This window comes from Anomaloglossus baeobatrachus, unplaced genomic scaffold, assembly GCF_048569485.1.
Source record: "Anomaloglossus baeobatrachus isolate aAnoBae1 unplaced genomic scaffold, aAnoBae1.hap1 Scaffold_201, whole genome shotgun sequence".
Taxonomy (NCBI): domain Eukaryota; kingdom Metazoa; phylum Chordata; class Amphibia; order Anura; family Aromobatidae; genus Anomaloglossus; species Anomaloglossus baeobatrachus.
Window position 1 is genome coordinate 160,029 of NW_027441971.1, and position 17,413 is coordinate 177,441.

General features: G+C 50.0%; 9 non-coding genes and 2 pseudogenes across 9 annotated transcripts; all 11 read left to right on the top strand.

Annotated features, from left to right (window-relative positions):
• Nucleotides 1-307: 307 nt before the first annotated feature.
• LOC142260909 (U2 spliceosomal RNA) lies at nucleotides 308-491 on the top strand. Its single transcript, XR_012728757.1, has one exon. It is a non-coding gene; the product is annotated as a U2 spliceosomal RNA (small nuclear RNA).
• Nucleotides 492-1,871: 1,380 nt separating this feature from the next.
• Nucleotides 1,872-2,055, top strand: LOC142260916 (U2 spliceosomal RNA). Its single transcript, XR_012728764.1, has one exon. It is a non-coding gene; the product is annotated as a U2 spliceosomal RNA (small nuclear RNA).
• Nucleotides 2,056-3,422: 1,367 nt separating this feature from the next.
• LOC142260892 (U2 spliceosomal RNA) lies at nucleotides 3,423-3,607 on the top strand. Its single transcript, XR_012728743.1, has one exon. It is a non-coding gene; the product is annotated as a U2 spliceosomal RNA (small nuclear RNA).
• A 1,381-nt stretch (nucleotides 3,608-4,988) lies between these two features.
• On the top strand, nucleotides 4,989-5,172 carry LOC142260951 (U2 spliceosomal RNA). The gene has a single exon (XR_012728789.1). It is a non-coding gene; the product is annotated as a U2 spliceosomal RNA (small nuclear RNA).
• A 2,739-nt stretch (nucleotides 5,173-7,911) lies between these two features.
• On the top strand, nucleotides 7,912-8,104 carry LOC142260865 (U2 spliceosomal RNA). The gene has a single exon (XR_012728719.1). It is a non-coding gene; the product is annotated as a U2 spliceosomal RNA (small nuclear RNA).
• Nucleotides 8,105-9,266: 1,162 nt separating this feature from the next.
• LOC142260837 (U2 spliceosomal RNA) lies at nucleotides 9,267-9,457 on the top strand. Its single transcript, XR_012728707.1, has one exon. It is a non-coding gene; the product is annotated as a U2 spliceosomal RNA (small nuclear RNA).
• Nucleotides 9,458-10,838: 1,381 nt separating this feature from the next.
• Nucleotides 10,839-11,022, top strand: LOC142260922 (U2 spliceosomal RNA). Its single transcript, XR_012728769.1, has one exon. It is a non-coding gene; the product is annotated as a U2 spliceosomal RNA (small nuclear RNA).
• Nucleotides 11,023-12,181: 1,159 nt separating this feature from the next.
• LOC142260839 (U2 spliceosomal RNA) lies at nucleotides 12,182-12,372 on the top strand. The gene has a single exon (XR_012728709.1). It is a non-coding gene; the product is annotated as a U2 spliceosomal RNA (small nuclear RNA).
• Nucleotides 12,373-13,534: 1,162 nt separating this feature from the next.
• Nucleotides 13,535-13,674, top strand: LOC142260996 (U2 spliceosomal RNA; annotated as a pseudogene).
• Nucleotides 13,675-13,739: 65 nt separating this feature from the next.
• On the top strand, nucleotides 13,740-13,924 carry LOC142260934 (U2 spliceosomal RNA). The gene has a single exon (XR_012728778.1). It is a non-coding gene; the product is annotated as a U2 spliceosomal RNA (small nuclear RNA).
• A 1,162-nt stretch (nucleotides 13,925-15,086) lies between these two features.
• On the top strand, nucleotides 15,087-15,176 carry LOC142260983 (U2 spliceosomal RNA; annotated as a pseudogene).
• Nucleotides 15,177-17,413: the final 2,237 nt, after the last annotated feature.

Here is a 17,413-nt window from a genome sequence, read left to right on the forward strand (position 1 = left end):
GTGGGTTTGTCTCCCTCTCACTCTCTCTCCCTAACATGTGTCCGGCATAGGCCAGGGTGCCACTCGAGGCCCAAACAAATTCTGGTTATCGCTTCTCGGCCTTTTGGCTAAGATCAAGTGTAGTCCCTTCATTGGGTTTGCCTTGGTCTTGGCTGGGAGGGGCCCGGGCTTGCACAACCGCCGGCCTTGGGGATTGTTGCGCCTTTTGGTGCTTACGTCCCCCTTTTGGCTGGTGGTTCCTGGGCTCGGGAGGCGATCACCCAGGCACTGCGCTTTTGTGTGGTGGCCTGCTGGCCTTCGGGGCTATCTTGATTCTGAAAATTGCGGATGAAATCTCATCTGTTCTTATCAGTTTAATATCTGATACGTCCCCTATCTGGGGACCATATATTAAATGGATTTTTAGAACAGGGAGATGGAAAAAGAGCTTGCTCTGTCCACTCCACGCATTGACCTGGTATTGCAGTACCTCCAGGAGCGGTGCACCCCTTCTTAACCCAGTTTCCAAAAGCAGAACTCAATTCACCTGATTCATATTAGCCCGATTAACGAATTGAAAGAAAGCAAGCAACTTCATATGCACCTCAATTTGGCCCATTCACTTTTCACACTTCAAACTCCTTTTGCTTTTTATCTTTCACACTTTTTACTTGCTTTATTCATCCAAATGGCAAACTCATCACCACTCAACTTCACCAACTCTGCTATGTCCCATGCAGTATCTTGTTCTCAGGCTAATCTAGATCATGTGCAATTGAATGGCATAGATCCCTTTTGGACAAAGTGGATTCTATTGCTGCTGCTGCTGCTGCTGCACTGACCACAGGTGTGTTGCAACCTGCTGCAAAGCCTGATACCACAATATAAGGAACGTCAAATACTAAGAATGGGCGGCCTATGAAAGAATTAGTACTTTCATTAAGTATACTAAACCGGCTAATTGGGAATAGACAAACTGTAAAAAGCCCTCTGAGAAAGCCCCTCTCTAACCTTTGTTAGTAAGCTTTTCTGTAGCCTGCCTGTTGATGTATTTTCCGTTTGAACAGTGCACAACATGAAGAGACGGAACACTGGCGGCTTGTCACAATGCCCCCCGATGACATCACAATAGCGCTGCTGCCTAGAAAGCTAGCTGCGCAGCAGAAATTGCTCTTTGGGTGGGAGGTGGGCTAGTGGAAGGAGGGGTCAAGCCGTTTTTTTCCCGGATGGTAGGGGGATGACAGGACAAGGGATGCGGGGGGTGAGAAGGGTTCAGAGGGCAGGGTTTGGGGGCTGGAAAGTGAAGGGAAAAGATTAGGGTTTGGGGATGATGAAAGGGCTTTCTACAGGTAAGGATGGCAAAGGGTGGCAGTGACGGAAAGTCAGGCGACCTGTCCTGTCCGTCTTTTTGTATCATGAATTGGAAAGACTGCAAGGGGCAGGGGAGGTGCTTGTGCCCAAAAGGAGGAGTTATTCAGATTCATTGCAGTGGGCGGCGGCTGCAAAACGCACCATTCTTCGTGTTTTTGCTGTGCAAAGCAGCCTTTTCAAGGGTTGGCTTGGGTGACAAAATGTCTTCTGTAGGCGTGGGTTTGTCTCCCTCTCACTCTCTCTCCCTAACATGTGTCCGGCATAGGCCAGGGTGCCACTCGAGGCCCAAACCAATTCTGGTTATCGCTTCTCGGCCTTTTGGCTAAGATCAAGTGTAGTCCCTTCATTGGGTTTGCCTTGGTCTTGGCTGGGAGGGGCCCGGGCTTGCACAACCGCCGGCCTCGGGGATTGTTGCGCCTTTTGGTGCTTACGTCCCTTTGTGGCTGGTGGTTCCTGGGCTCGGGAGGCGATCGCCCAGGTGCTGCGCTTTTGTGTGGTGGCCTGCTGGCCTTCGGGGCTACCTTGATTCTGAAAATTGCGGATGAAATCTCATCTGTTCTTATCAGTTTAATATCTGATACGTCCCCTATCTGGGGACCATATATTAAATGGATTTTTAGAACAGGGAGATGGAAAAAGAGCTTGCTCTGTCCACTCCACGCATTGACCTGGTATTGCAGTACCTCCAGGAGCGGTGCACCCCTTCTTAACCCAGTTTCCAAAAGCAGAACTCGATTCACCTGATTCATATTAGCCCGATTAATGAATTGAAAGAAAGCATACAACTTCATATGCACCTCAATTTGGCCCATTCACTTTTCACACTTCAAACTCCTTTTGCTTTTTATCTTTCACACTTTTTACTTGCTTTATTCATCCAAATGGCAAACTCATCACCACTCAACTTCACCAACTCTGCTATGTCCCATGCAGTATCTTGTTCTCAGGCTAATCTAGATCATGTGCAATTGAATGGAATAGATCCCTTTTGGACAAAGTGGATTCTATTGCTGCTGCTGCTGCTGCTGCAGTGACCACAGGTGTGTTGCAACCTGCTGCGCAGCCTAATACCACAATATAAGGAACGTCAAATACTAAGAATGGGCGGCCTATGAAAGAATTAGTACTTTCATTAAGTATACTAAACCGGCTAATTGGGAATAGACAAACTGTAAAAAGCCCTCTGAGAAAGCCCCTCTCTAACCTTTGTTAGTAAGCTTTTCTGTAGCCTGCCTGTTGATGTATTTTCCGTTTGAACAGTGCACAACATGAAGAGATGGAACACTGGCGGCTTGTCACAATGCCCCCCCGATGACATCACAATAGCGCTGCTGCCTAGAAAGCTAGCTGCGCAGCAGAAATTGCTCTTTGGGTGGGAGGTGGGCTAGTGGAAGGAGGGGTCAAGCCGTTTTTTTCCCGGATGGTAGGGGGATGACAGGACAAGGGATGCGGGGGGTGAGAAGGGTTCAGAGGGCAGGGTTTGGGGGCTGGGAAGTGAAGGGAAAAGATTAGGGTTTGGGGATGATGAAAGGGCTTTCTACAGGTAAGGATGGCAAAGGGTGGCAGTGACGGAAAGTCAGGCGACCTGTCCTGTCCGTCTTTTTGTATCATGAATTGGAAAGACTGCAAGGGGCAGGGGAGGTGCTTGTGCCCAAAAGGAGGAGTTATTCAGATTCATTGCAGTGGGCGGCGGCTGCAAAACGCACCATTCTTCGTGTTTTTGCTGTGCAAAGCAGTCTTTTCAAGGGTTGGCTTGGGTGACAAAATGTCTTCTGTAGGCGTGGGTTTGTCTCCCGCTCACTCTCTCTCCCTAACATGTGTCCGGCATAGGCCAGGGTGCCACTCGAGGCCCAAACCAATTCTGGTTATCGCTTCTCGGCCTTTTGGCTAAGATCAAGTGTAGTCCCTTCATTGGGTTTGCCTTGGTCTTGGCTGGGAGGGGCCCGGGCTTGCACAACCACCGGCCTCGGGGATTGTTGCGCCTTTTGGTGCTTACGTCCCCTTATGGCTGGTGGTTCCTGGGCTCGGGAGGCGATCACCTGCGGCACTGCGCTTTTGTGTGGTGGCCGATGACCGTTTTCTGAAATTTGCGGATGAAATCTCATCTGTTCTTATCAGTTTAATATCTGATACGTCCCCTATCTGGGGACCATATATTAAATGGATTTTTAGAACAGGGAGATGGAAAAAGAGCTTGCTCTGTCCACTCCACGCATTGACCTGGTATTGCAGTACCTCCAGGAGCGGTGCACCCCTTCTTAACCCAGTTTCCAAAAGCAGAACTCGATTCACCTGATTCATATTAGCCCGATTAATGAATTGAAAGAAAGCATACAACTTCATATGCACCTCAATTTGGCCCATTCACTTTTCACACTTCAAACTCCTTTTGCTTTTTATCTTTCACACTTTTTACTTGCTTTATTCATCCAAATGGCAAACTCATCACCACTCAACTTCACCAACTCTGCTATGTCCCATGCAGTATCTTGTTCTCAGGCTAATCTAGATCATGTGCAATTGAATGGAATAGATCCCTTTTGGACAAAGTGGATTCTATTGCTGCTGCTGCTGCTGCTGCAGTGACCACAGGTGTGTTGCAACCTGCTGCGCAGCCTAATACCACAATATAAGGAACGTCAAATACTAAGAATGGGCGGCCTATGAAAGAATTAGTACTTTCATTAAGTATACTAAACCGGCTAATTGGGAATAGACAAACTGTAAAAAGCCCTCTGAGAAAGCCCCTCTCTAACCTTTGTTAGTAAGCTTTTCTGTAGCCTGCCTGTTGATGTATTTTCCGTTTGAACAGTGCACAACATGAAGAGACGGAACACTGGCGGCTTGTCACAATGCCCCCCCGATGACATCACAATAGCGCTGCTGCCTAGAAAGCTAGCTGCGCAGCAGAAATTGCTCTTTGGGTGGGAGGTGGGCTAGTGGAAGGAGGGGTCAAGCCGTTTTTTTCCCGGATGGTAGGGGGATGACAGGACAAGGGATGCGGGGGGTGAGAAGGGTTCAAAGGGCAGGGTTTGGGGGCTGGGAAGTGAAGGGAAAAGATTAGGGTTTGGGGATGATGAAAGGGCTTTCTACAGGTAAGGATGGCAAAGGGTGGCAGTGACGGAAAGTCAGGCGACCTGTCCTGTCCGTCTTTTTGTATCATGAATTGGAAAGACTGCAAGGGGCAGGGGAGGTGCTTGTGCCCAAAAGGAGGAGTTATTCAGATTCATTGCAGTGGGCGGCGGCTGCAAAACGCACCATTCTTCGTGTTTTTGCTGTGCAAAGCAGCCTTTTCAAGGGTTGGCTTGGGTGACAAAATGTCTTCTGTAGGCGTGGGTTTGTCTCCCGCTCACTCTCTCTCCCTAACATGTGTCCGGCATAGGCCAGGGTGCCACTCGAGGCCCAAACCAATTCTGGTTATCCCTTCTCGGCCTTTTGGCTAAGATCAAGTGTAGTCCCTTCATTGGGTTTGCCTTGGTCTTGGCTGGGAGGGGCCCGGGCTTGCACGACCGCCGGCCTCGGGGATTGTTGCGCCTTTTGGTGCTTACGTCCCTTTGTGGCTGGTGGTTCCTGGGCTCGGGAGGCGATCACCCAGGCACTGCGCTTTTGTGTGGTGGCCTGCTGGCCTTCGGGGCTACCTTGATTCTGAAAATTGCGGATGAAATCTCATCTGTTCTTATCAGTTTAATATCTGATACGTCCCCTATCTGGGGACCATATATTAAATGGATTTTTAGAACAGGGAGATGGAAAAAGAGCTTGCTCTGTCCACTCCACGCATTGACCTGGTATTGCAGTACCTCCAGGAGCGGTGTACCCCTTCTTAACCCAGTTTCCAAAAGCAGAACTCGATTCACCTGATTCATATTAGCCCGATTAATGAATTGAAAGAAAGCATACAACTTCATATGCACCTCAATTTGGCCCATTCACTTTTCACACTTCAAACGCCTTTTGCTTTTTATCTTTCACACTTTTTACTTGCTTTATTCATCCAAATGGCAAACTCATCACCACTCAACTTCACCAACTCTGCTATGTCCCATGCAGTATCTTGTTCTCAGGCTAATCTAGATCATGTGCAATTGAATGGAATAGATCCCTTTTGGACAAAGTGGATTCTATTGCTGCTGCTGCTGCTGCTGCAGTGACCACAGGTGTGTTGCAACCTGCTGCGCAGCCTAATACCACAATATAAGGAACGTCAAATACTAAGAATGGGCGGCCTATGAAAGAATTAGTACTTTCATTAAGTATACTAAACCGGCTAATTGGGAATAGACAAACTGTAAAAAGCCCTCTGAGAAAGCCCCTCTCTAACCTTTGTTAGTAAGCTTTTCTGTAGCCTGCCTGTTGATGTATTTTCCGTTTGAACAGTGCACAACATGAAGAGACGGAACACTGGCGGCTTGTCACAATGCCCCCCCGATGACATCACAATAGCGCTGCTGCCTAGAAAGCTAGCTGCGCAGCAGAAATTGCTCTTTGGGTGGGAGGTGGGCTAGTGGAAGGAGGGGTCAAGCCGTTTTTTTCCCGGATGGTAGGGGGATGACAGGACAAGGGATGCGGGGGGTGAGAAGGGTTCAGAGGGCAGGGTTTGGGGGCTGGGAAGTGAAGGGAAAAGATTAGGGTTTGGGGATGATGAAAGGGCTTTCTACAGGTAAGGATGGCAAAGGGTGGCAGTGACGGAAAGTCAGGCGACCTGTCCTGTCCGTCTTTTTGTATCATGAATTGGAAAGACTGCAAGGGGCAGGGGAGGTGCTTGTGCCCAAAAGGAGGAGTTATTCAGATTCATTGCAGTGGGCGGCGGCTGCAAAACGCACCATTCTTCGTGTTTTTGCTGTGCAAAGCAGCCTTTTCAAGGGTTGGCTTGGGTGACAAAATGTCTTCTGTAGGCGTGGGTTTGTCTCCCGCTCACTCTCTCTCCCTAACATGTGTCCGGCATAGGCCAGGGTGCCACTCGAGGCCCAAACCAATTCTGGTTATCGCTTCTCGGCCTTTTGGCTAAGATCAAGTGTAGTGTTGTTCGAAGAGGTGGTTTAAGCTCCAGGCCACCTTAGTACAATGATACAATGCACACTGGAAGGTTGCGCTTGCTAGTACTCTGGGTGGATAGTATATTCATCTAGAGGAAAACATGGCCCTACCAGGATCGAGGCTATTAGACTGAGTAAGGGTGGGGGGCTATGGTACAACGTGCCCCAGGACTGACGACCCTGGAGTGAGTCTGAGCTTGCTGGCTTGGGACCCCGGCAAGCCTTGGGCTCTGTAGCACACCGTACCTTGCCTTTTCATACTTTTTGAGCATATTACCCTATCCAGGCCTTCTGGCTAGGAAGGGAAATTTTTATAATCCCGGTCGGAGGTCTGGTCAGCTTTGGGCTGAGAAACTAACACCCGGTTGGAGGTCCGGGTCAGCTTCGGCTGAGAAACCAACACCCGGTTGGAGGTCTGGGTCAGCTTCGGCTGAGAAACCAACACCCGGTTGGAGGTCCGGTTAGCCTTGGGCTGAGAAACCAACACCGGTTGACGGTCCGGGCAGTTTCGGCTGCGAAACCAACAACTAGTAGCTCTCTACTCCACTTGGGTAAGATGCCTGGGTGGACGCTGGGAGCAACGACAAGGCTCAACCAGGCTTCGGCTTGGGGGAGCACCGAAGATCCCTGACCCTTGCTGTGGCCTTCTGGCTCGGAGGGACGGGGTTGATTTTTGGGGACCCTCTCCTCACGGTGGGGTCCACACGAATCCTAGCCTTTGCACTGTTTTTGGTGTGACTTCGGTCATGCATTTTTTGTGGTGCTTTGGAAAGCTTCATTAAATCAAAAATCTGTGAGGCTCGGCAGATGCAATGCACACTGGAAGGTTGCGCTTGCTAGTACTCTGGATGTATAGTATATTCATCTAGAGGAAAACATGGCCCTACCAGGATCGAGGCTATTAGACTGAGTAAGTGTGGGGGCTATGGTGCAATGTTCCCCAGGACTGACGACCCTGGAGTGAGTCTGAGCTTGCTGGCTTGGGACCCCGGCGAGCCTTGGGCTCTGTAGCACACCGTACCTTGCCCTTTCATACTTTCTGAGCATATTGCTCTATCCCGGCCTTCTGGCTAGGAAGGGAAGTTTTTATAATCATGGTCGGAGGTCCGTTCAGCTTTGGGCTGAGAAACCAACACCCGGTTGGAGGTCCGGGTCAGCTTCGGCTGAGAAACCAACACCCGGTTGGAGGTCCGGGTCAGCTTCGGCTGAGAAACCAACACCCGGTTGGAGGTCCGGTTAGCCTTGGGCTGAGAAACCAACACCGGTTGACGGTCCGGGCAGTTTCGGCTGCGAAACCAACAACTAGTAGCTCTCTACTCCACTTGGGTAAGATGCCTGGGTGGACGCTGGGAGCAACGACAAGGCTCAACCAGGCTTCGGCTTGGGGGAGCACCGAAGATCCCTGACCCTTGCTGTGGCCTTCTGGCTCGGAGGGACGGGGTTGATTTTTGGGGACCCTCTCCTCACGGAGGGGTCCACACGAATCCTAGCCTTTGCACTGTTTTTGGTGTGACTTCGGTCATGCATTTTTTGCGGTGCTTTGGAAAGCTTCATTAAATCAAAAATCTGTTCTTATCAGTTTAATATCTGATACGTCCCCTATCTGGGGACCATATATTAAATGGATTTTTAGAACAGGGAGATGGAAAAAGAGCTTGCTCTGTCCACTCCACGCATTGACCTGGTATTGCAGTACCTCCAGGAGCGGTGCACCCCTTCTTAACCCAGTTTCCAAAAGCAGAACTCGATTCACCTGATTCATATTAGCCCGATTAATGAATTGAAAGAAAGCATACAACTTCATATGCACCTCAATTTGGCCCATTCACTTTTCACACTTCAAACTCCTTTTGCTTTTTATCTTTCACACTTTTTACTTGCTTTATTCATCCAAATGGCAAACTCATCACCACTCAACTTCACCAACTCTGCTATGTCCCATGCAGTATCTTGTTCTCAGGCTAATCTAGATCATGTGCAATTGAATGGAATAGATCCCTTTTGGACAAAGTGGATTCTATTGCTGCTGCTGCTGCTGCTGCAGTGACCACAGGTGTGTTGCAACCTGCTGCGCAGCCTAATACCACAATATAAGGAACGTCAAATACTAAGAATGGGCGGCCTATGAAAGAATTAGTACTTTCATTAAGTATACTAAACCGGCTAATTGGGAATAGACAAACTGTAAAAAGCCCTCTGAGAAAGCCCCTCTCTAACCTTTGTTAGTAAGCTTTTCTGTAGCCTGCCTGTTGATGTATTTTCCGTTTGAACAGTGCACAACATGAAGAGACGGAACACTGGCGGCTTGTCACAATGCCCCCCCGATGACATCACAATAGCGCTGCTGCCTAGAAAGCTAGCTGCGCAGCAGAAATTGCTCTTTGGGTGGGAGGTGGGCTAGTGGAAGGAGGGGTCAAGCCGTTTTTTTCCCGGATGGTAGGGGGATGACAGGACAAGGGATGCGGGGGGTGAGAAGGGTTCAGAGGGCAGGGTTTGGGGGCTGGGAAGTGAAGGGAAAAGATTAGGGTTTGGGGATGATGAAAGGGCTTTCTACAGGTAAGGATGGCAAAGGGTGGCAGTGACGGAAAGTCAGGCGACCTGTCCTGTCCGTCTTTTTGTATCATGAATTGGAAAGACTGCAAGGGGCAGGGGAGGTGCTTGTGCCCAAAAGGAGGAGTTATTCAGATTCATTGCAGTGGGCGGCGGCTGCAAAACGCACCATTCTTCGTGTTTTTGCTGTGCAAAGCAGCCTTTTCAAGGGTTGGCTTGGGTGACAAAATGTCTTCTGTAGGCGTGGGTTTGTCTCCCGCTCACTCTCTCTCCCTAACATGTGTCCGGCATAGGCCAGGGTGCCACTCGAGGCCCAAACCAATTCTGGTTATCGCTTCTCGGCCTTTTGGCTAAGATCAAGTGTAGAATCTGTTCTTATCAGTTTATTATCTGATACGTCCCCTATCTGGGGACCATATATTAAATGGATTTTTAGAACAGGGAGATGGAAAAAGAGCTTGCTCTGTCCACTCCACGCATTGACCTGGTATTGCAGTACCTCCAGGAGCGGTGCACCCCTTCTTAACCCAGTTTCCAAAAGCAGAACTCGATTCACCTGATTCATATTAGCCCGATTAATGAATTGAAAGAAAGCATACAACTTCATATGCACCTCAATTTGGCCCATTCACTTTTCACACTTCAAACTCCTTTTGCTTTTTATCTTTCACACTTTTTACTTGCTTTATTCATCCAAATGGCAAACTCATCACCACTCAACTTCACCAACTCTGCTATGTCCCATGCAGTATCTTGTTCTCAGGCTAATCTAGATCATGTGCAATTGAATGGAATAGATCCCTTTTGGACAAAGTGGATTCTATTGCTGCTGCTGCTGCTGCTGCAGTGACCACAGGTGTGTTGCAACCTGCTGCGCAGCCTAATACCACAATATAAGGAACGTCAAATACTAAGAATGGGCGGCCTATGAAAGAATTAGTACTTTCATTAAGTATACTAAACCGGCTAATTGGGAATAGACAAACTGTAAAAAGCCCTCTGAGAAAGCCCCTCTCTAACCTTTGTTAGTAAGCTTTTCTGTAGCCTGCCTGTTGATGTATTTTCCGTTTGAACAGTGCACAACATGAAGAGACGGAACACTGGCGGCTTGTCACAATGCCCCCCCGATGACATCACAATAGCGCTGCTGCCTAGAAAGCTAGCTGCGCAGCAGAAATTGCTCTTTGGGTGGGAGGTGGGCTAGTGGAAGGAGGGGTCAAGCCGTTTTTTTCCCGGATGGTAGGGGGATGACAGGACAAGGGATGCGGGGGGTGAGAAGGGTTCAGAGGGCAGGGTTTGGGGGCTGGGAAGTGAAGGGAAAAGATTAGGGTTTGGGGATGATGAAAGGGCTTTCTACAGGTAAGGATGGCAAAGGGTGGCAGTGACGGAAAGTCAGGCGACCTGTCCTGTCCGTCTTTTTGTATCATGAATTGGAAAGACTGCAAGGGGCAGGGGAGGTGCTTGTGCCCAAAAGGAGGAGTTATTCAGATTCATTGCAGTGGGCGGCGGCTGCAAAACGCACCATTCTTCGTGTTTTTGCTGTGCAAAGCAGCCTTTTCAAGGGTTGGCTTGGGTGACAAAATGTCTTCTGTAGGCGTGGGTTTGTCTCCCGCTCACTCTCTCTCCCTAACATGTGTCCGGCATAGGCCAGGGTGCCACTCGAGGCCCAAACCAATTCTGGTTATCGCTTCTCGGCCTTTTGGCTAAGATCAAGTGTAGTCCCTTCGTTGGGTTTGCCTTGGTCTTGGCTGGGAGGGGCCCGGGCTTGCACAACCGCCGGCCTCGGGGATTGTTGCGCCTTTTGGTGCTTACGTCCCCTTGTGGCTGGTGGTTCCTGGGCTCGGGAGGCGATCACCCAGGCACTGCGCTTTTGTGTGGTGGCCTGCTGGCCGTCGGGGCTACCTTGATTCTGAAAATTGCGGATGAAATCTCATCTGTTCTTATCAGTTTAATATCTGATACGTCCCCTATCTGGGGACCATATATTAAATGGATTTTTAGAACAGGGAGATGGAAAAAGAGCTTGCTCTGTCCACTCCACGCATTGACCTGGTATTGCAGTACCTCCAGGAGCGGTGCACCCCTTCTTAACCCAGTTTCCAAAAGCAGAACTCGATTCACCTGATTCATATTAGCCCGATTAATGAATTGAAAGAAAGCATACAACTTCATATGCACCTCAATTTGGCCCATTCACTTTTCACACTTCAAACTCCTTTTGCTTTTTATCTTTCACACTTTTTACTTGCTTTATTCATCCAAATGGCAAACTCATCACCACTCAACTTCACCAACTCTGCTATGTCCCATGCAGTATCTTGTTCTCAGGCTAATCTAGATCATGTGCAATTGAATGGAATAGATCCCTTTTGGACAAAGTGGATTCTATTGCTGCTGCTGCTGCTGCAGTGACCACAGGTGTGTTGCAACCTGCTGCGCAGCCTAATACCACAATATAAGGAACGTCAAATACTAAGAATGGGCGGCCTATGAAAGAATTAGTACTTTCATTAAGTATACTAAACCGGCTAATTGGGAATAGACAAACTGTAAAAAGCCCTCTGAGAAAGCCCCTCTCTAACCTTTGTTAGTAAGCTTTTCTGTAGCCTGCCTGTTGATGTATTTTCCGTTTGAACAGTGCACAACATGAAGAGACGGAACACTGGCGGCTTGTCACAATGCCCCCCCGATGACATCACAATAGCGCTGCTGCCTAGAAAGCTAGCTGCGCAGCAGAAATTGCTCTTTGGGTGGGAGGTGGGCTAGTGGAAGGAGGGGTCAAGCCGTTTTTTTCCCGGATGGTAGGGGGATGACAGGACAAGGGATGCGGGGGGTGAGAAGGGTTCAGAGGGCAGGGTTTGGGGGCTGGGAAGTGAAGGGAAAAGATTAGGGTTTGGGGATGATGAAAGGGCTTTCTACAGGTAAGGATGGCAAAGGGTGGCAGTGACGGAAAGTCAGGCGACCTGTCCTGTCCGTCTTTTTGTATCATGAATTGGAAAGACTGCAAGGGGCAGGGGAGGTGCTTGTGCCCAAAAGGAGGAGTTATTCAGATTCATTGCAGTGGGCGGCGGCTGCAAAACGCACCATTCTTCGTGTTTTTGCTGTGCAAAGCAGCCTTTTCAAGGGTTGGCTTGGGTGACAAAATGTCTTCTGTAGGCGTGGGTTTGTCTCCCGCTCACTCTCTCTCCCTAACATGTGTCCGGCATAGACCAGGGTGCCACTCGAGGCCCAAACCAATTCTGGTTATCGCTTCTCGGCCTTTTGGCTAAGATCAAGTGTAGAATCTGTTCTTATCAGTTTAATATCTGATACGTCCCCTATCTGGGGACCATATATTAAATGGATTTTTAGAACAGGTAGATGGAAAAAGAGCTTGCTCTGTCCATTCCACGCATTGACCTGGTATTGCAGTATCTCCAGGAGCGGTGCACCCCTTCTTAACCCAGTTTCCAAAAGCAGAACTCGATTCACCTGATTCATATTAGCCCGATTAATGAATTGAAAGAAAGCATACAACTTCATATGCACCTCAATTTGGCCCATTCACTTTTCACACTTCAAACTCCTTTTGCTTTTTATCTTTCACACTTTTTACTTGCTTTATTCATCCAAATGGCAAACTCATCACCACTCAACTTCACCAACTCTGCTATGTCCCATGCAGTATCTTGTTCTCAGGCTAATCTAGATCATGTGCAATTGAATGGAATAGATCCCTTTTGGACAAAGTGGATTCTATTGCTGCTGCTGCTGCTGCTGCAGTGACCACAGGTGTGTTGCAACCTGCTGCGCAGCCTAATACCACAATATAAGGAACGTCAAATACTAAGAATGGGCGGCCTATGAAAGAATTAGTACTTTCATTAAGTATACTAAACCGGCTAATTGGGAATAGACAAACTGTAAAAAGCCCTCTGAGAAAGCCCCTCTCTAACCTTTGTTAGTAAGCTTTTCTGTAGCCTGCCTGTTGATGTATTTTCCGTTTGAACAGTGCACAACATGAAGAGACGGAACACTGGCGGCTTGTCACAATGCCCCCCCGATGACATCACAATAGCGCTGCTGCCTAGAAAGCTAGCTGCGCAGCAGAAATTGCTCTTTGGGTGGGATGTGGGCTAGTGGAAGGAGGGGTCAAGCCGTTTTTTTCCCGGATGGTAGGGGGATGACAGGACAAGGGATGCGGGGGGTGAGAAGGGTTCAGAGGGCAGGGTTTGGGGGCTGGGAAGTGAAGGGAAAAGATTAGGGTTTGGGGATGATGAAAGGGCTTTCTACAGGTAAGGATGGCAAAGGGTGGCAGTGACGGAAAGTCAGGCGACCTGTCCTGTCCGTCTTTTTGTATCATGAATTGGAAAGACTGCAAGGGGCAGGGGAGGTGCTTGTGCCCAAAAGGAGGAGTTATTCAGATTCATTGCAGTGGGCGGCGGCTGCAAAACGCACCATTCTTCGTGTTTTTGCTGTGCAAAGCAGCCTTTTCAAGGGTTGGCTTGGGTGACAAAATGTCTTCTGTAGGCGTGGGTTTGTCTCCCGCTCACTCTCTCTCCCTAACATGTGTCCGGCATAGGCCAGGGTGCCACTCGAGGCCCAAACCAATTCTGGTTATCGCTTCTCGGCCTTTTGGCTAAGATCAAGTGTAGTCCCTTCATTGGGTTTGCCTTGGTCTTGGCTGGGAGGGGCCTGGGCTTGCACAACCGCCGGCCTCGGGGATTGTTGCGCCTTTTGGTGCTTACGTCCCCTTATGGCTGGTGGTTCCTGGGCTCGGGAGGCGATCACCTGCGGCACTGCGCTTTTGTGTGGTGGCCGATGACCGTTTTCTGAAATTTGCGGATGTAATCTCATCTGTTCTTATCAGTTTAATATCTGATACGTCCCCTATCTGGGGACCATATATTAAATGGATTTTTAGAACAGGGAGATGGAAAAAGAGCTTGCTCTGTCCACTCCACGCATTGACCTGGTATTGCAGTACCTCCAGGAGCGGTGCACCCCTTCTTAACCCAGTTTCCAAAAGCAGAACTCGATTCACCTGATTCATATTAGCCCGATTAATGAATTGAAAGAAAGCATACAACTTCATATGCACCTCAATTTGGCCCATTCACTTTTCACACTTCAAACTCCTTTTGCTTTTTATCTTTCACACTTTTTACTTGCTTTATTCATCCAAATGGCAAACTCATCACCACTCAACTTCACCAACTCTGCTATGTCCCATGCAGTATCTTGTTCTCAGGCTAATCTAGATCATGTGCAATTGAATGGAATAGATCCCTTTTGGACAAAGTGGATTCTATTGCTGCTGCTGCTGCTGCTGCAGTGACCACAGGTGTGTTGCAACCTGCTGCGCAGCCTAATACCACAATATAAGGAACGTCAAATACTAAGAATGGGCGACCTATGAAAGAATTAGTACTTTCATTAAGTATACTAAACCGGCTAATTGGGAATAGACAAACTGTAAAAAGCCCTCTGAGAAAGCCCCTCTCTAACCTTTGTTAGTAAGCTTTTCTGTAGCCTGCCTGTTGATGTATTTTCCGTTTGAACAGTGCACAACATGAAGAGACGGAACACTGGCGGCTTGTCACAATGCCCCCCCGATGACATCACAATAGCGCTGCTGCCTAGAAAGCTAGCTGCGCAGCAGAAATTGCTCTTTGGGTGGGAGGTGGGCTAGTGGAAGCAGGGGTCAAGCCGTTTTTTTCCCGGATGGTAGGGGGATGACAGGACAAGGGATGCGGGGGGTGAGAAGGGTTCAGAGGGCAGGGTTTGGGGGCTGGGAAGTGAAGGGAAAAGATTAGGGTTTGGGGATGATGAAAGGGCTTTCTACAGGTAAGGATGGCAAAGGGTGGCAGTGACGGAAAGTCAGGCGACCTGTCCTGTCCGTCTTTTTGTATCATGAATTGGAAAGACTGCAAGGGGCAGGGGAGGTGCTTGTGCCCAAAAGGAGGAGTTATTCAGATTCATTGCAGTGGGCGGCGGCTGCAAAACGCACCATTCTTCGTGTTTTTGCTGTGCAAAGCAGCCTTTTCAAGGGTTGGCTTGGGTGACAAAATGTCTTCTGTAGGCGTGGGTTTGTCTCCCGCTCACTCTCTCTCCCTAACATGTGTCCGGCATAGGCCAGGGTGCCACTCGAGGCCCAAACCAATTCTGGTTATCGCTTCTCGGCCTTTTGGCTAAGATCAAGTGTAGTATCTGTTCTTATCAGAACAAACTGAGCTAGCTACACTTGACGAGATACGATCAGGGAGACGAGCTCCGAAGCCCAGCCGAGACCGGAAGAGGGAGATCGGACGGAAGAAGAGCTTGGCAGAAAGAAGCAAGAAGACGAAGCCTCGGAGAAGACTTGGGGAGACCAGAGGAACTTCGAGGAGGAACACAGCGGGAGAAGACACCCGGAGAAGAATCCAAGATCCAGCTCCGGGAACTCAAGCAGGAACCAGCCATGGCAAGCAAGCCAGAGAAGGCAGCCAAGAAGGCTCAGGACCCAGGGACCTCCAGGAAGGCTCATCCAGAGGCTTCTTCGGCCCAAGAGGCCCCTACCTCCGACGCCAGCCAGCCGGAGGGAGCCCGGACGCTGCCTGAAAAGGCTCCAACCCTGGAGCCTTGGATGCGGCAGACGGTCGCCCTGAAGCTAAAGGCGGTGGATGGTAGGTTGCCGGACATGTCCAGCGACGTGTTCTGCAAGAAGATGATTCTGGATCAGGGCTTCTCCAGGGCGGAAACCCTGAGTGTCCAGACCTTCATGACTGGCATTTTTCTGGTAACCTTTGCCACGGTGAATGCCTGCAGGAGATACTGGGAGGCGATGAACGCAGCGATGCCGGACTCCCCTTTTCATTCTTTTTTAGGATCCTGTCCTATACAGAGGGATGAAAAGAGGATCACGGTCTCCATGCGGAACCCGCACACCCCAGGAAGAGACATCTCCACGTTCCTGGGACGTCTCTGCACAGTGGTGAGGGAGCCATCCCACATCCTTAACGGCAACGGATTCTGGACGGGTAAGTGGTCAGTAACCGTTCGACTCTACAGGGAACCAGCATCCGAGGATGGTCTCCAGCACCTGCCCCCGACATTCTCTCTGGGAAACTCCTTTGGTCTCATCTACTACCCGGACATGCCACACAACTGCAGGAAATGTGGCGGGAAAGGGCATTCGATGAAGACCTGCAAGGAGGACGCCTGCAGGGTTTGCCGGGTGACGGGACACAGCTCCAAGGACTGCCCAAAGAAGAAGACTTGCAACCTATGTGGACAGGTGGACCACCTTTACAAGGACTGCCCACAGCGGGAGAAATCCTGGGCAAGGGTTGCCGCGGCGACCCAGTATCGGGTAGTCACAGCTTCGTCGACCAAGGCAGCTACGACCAAGGCCACAGAGGCCAAGGACAAGGCGGCCAAGAACCCGGCGACCGTGGCTCCAGCCGATGCCCCAGCAGCCACGGAGTCCAGGAAAAAGAAGGGTAAGAAAACTGTTGCCCCCTCCCTGGTCCCCCCCCCTGTCACCCCTGTCCAAACCCCTCCCCCCCCGGCCAACCCTACTGAGGATTCCACTACCTCCACCTCATTTCCCTACTCCTCAGTTGGTCTCCTCACCCCCCCCCCAAAGCCCACTCTCCCTCCCCAGACCATGAGAGCAGAGGGCCTCAGCACTCTTGCACTTTTCACCGAGGAGGATTTTCCAGCTCTTGTCTCCTCAGGTACAGGCCAAAGGAAAAGGAAGGTGGAAGATAGTCCTGTCGCAGAACCTTCCAAGCTGTTCATTGTGGACCTCAATCCACCCCAGGAAGAGGAGGATGGCCTCCTCCCAGAACCGGACGTGTTGGAGCAGATGGTGGAGTCCCTTGTGGCCGAAGAAGAAATGGAGGAGTCGGAAGCCACTGAGGCACCATCCCTGCTCGATCAGCTAGAAGAAGAGGGTCTGCTGGAGATACCCTTACCAGCAGGTGCCAAAGAGGAAGAACCGCCCGACCGGAGTGGTAACTAAGGCACACCGCCTGCTCTAACTTTCTCTTTCCTCCAATGACTGCTAACATTAACATCTTTTCCATTAATGTTAGGAGCATCAGAGACAAGTTCCGACGTCAGACAATTTTTGCGTTCCTTAACACTCAGTCTAGTGATGTTTTTTTCCTGCAGGAATGCTCCCTTCCCTCCTCTAGGTCCTTCAACCATCTGGCCAGGGAGTGGACCCATGGCCCATCCTACTGGTCTGGCGGGGGCGACTGTAGGTCCGCGGGGGTCGCCGTGCTGATCAGGGGAAGCGCCTTCACATTGGACTCTGTTCAGGAAATCGTCTGCGGCAGGTTACTGCTCGTGGATGGCACCTGGGCGGGAGAACCTGTCAGGTTCATCAATGTGTATGCTTCTCCTGTGAAGAGCGATCGACTGGAGCTCCTCCAAGCCCTGCGCCCTCAGCTCGCTACCGCCAGGACGGTAGTGATGGCCGGGGATTTCAACTGCCCGATTGAGGAGGATGG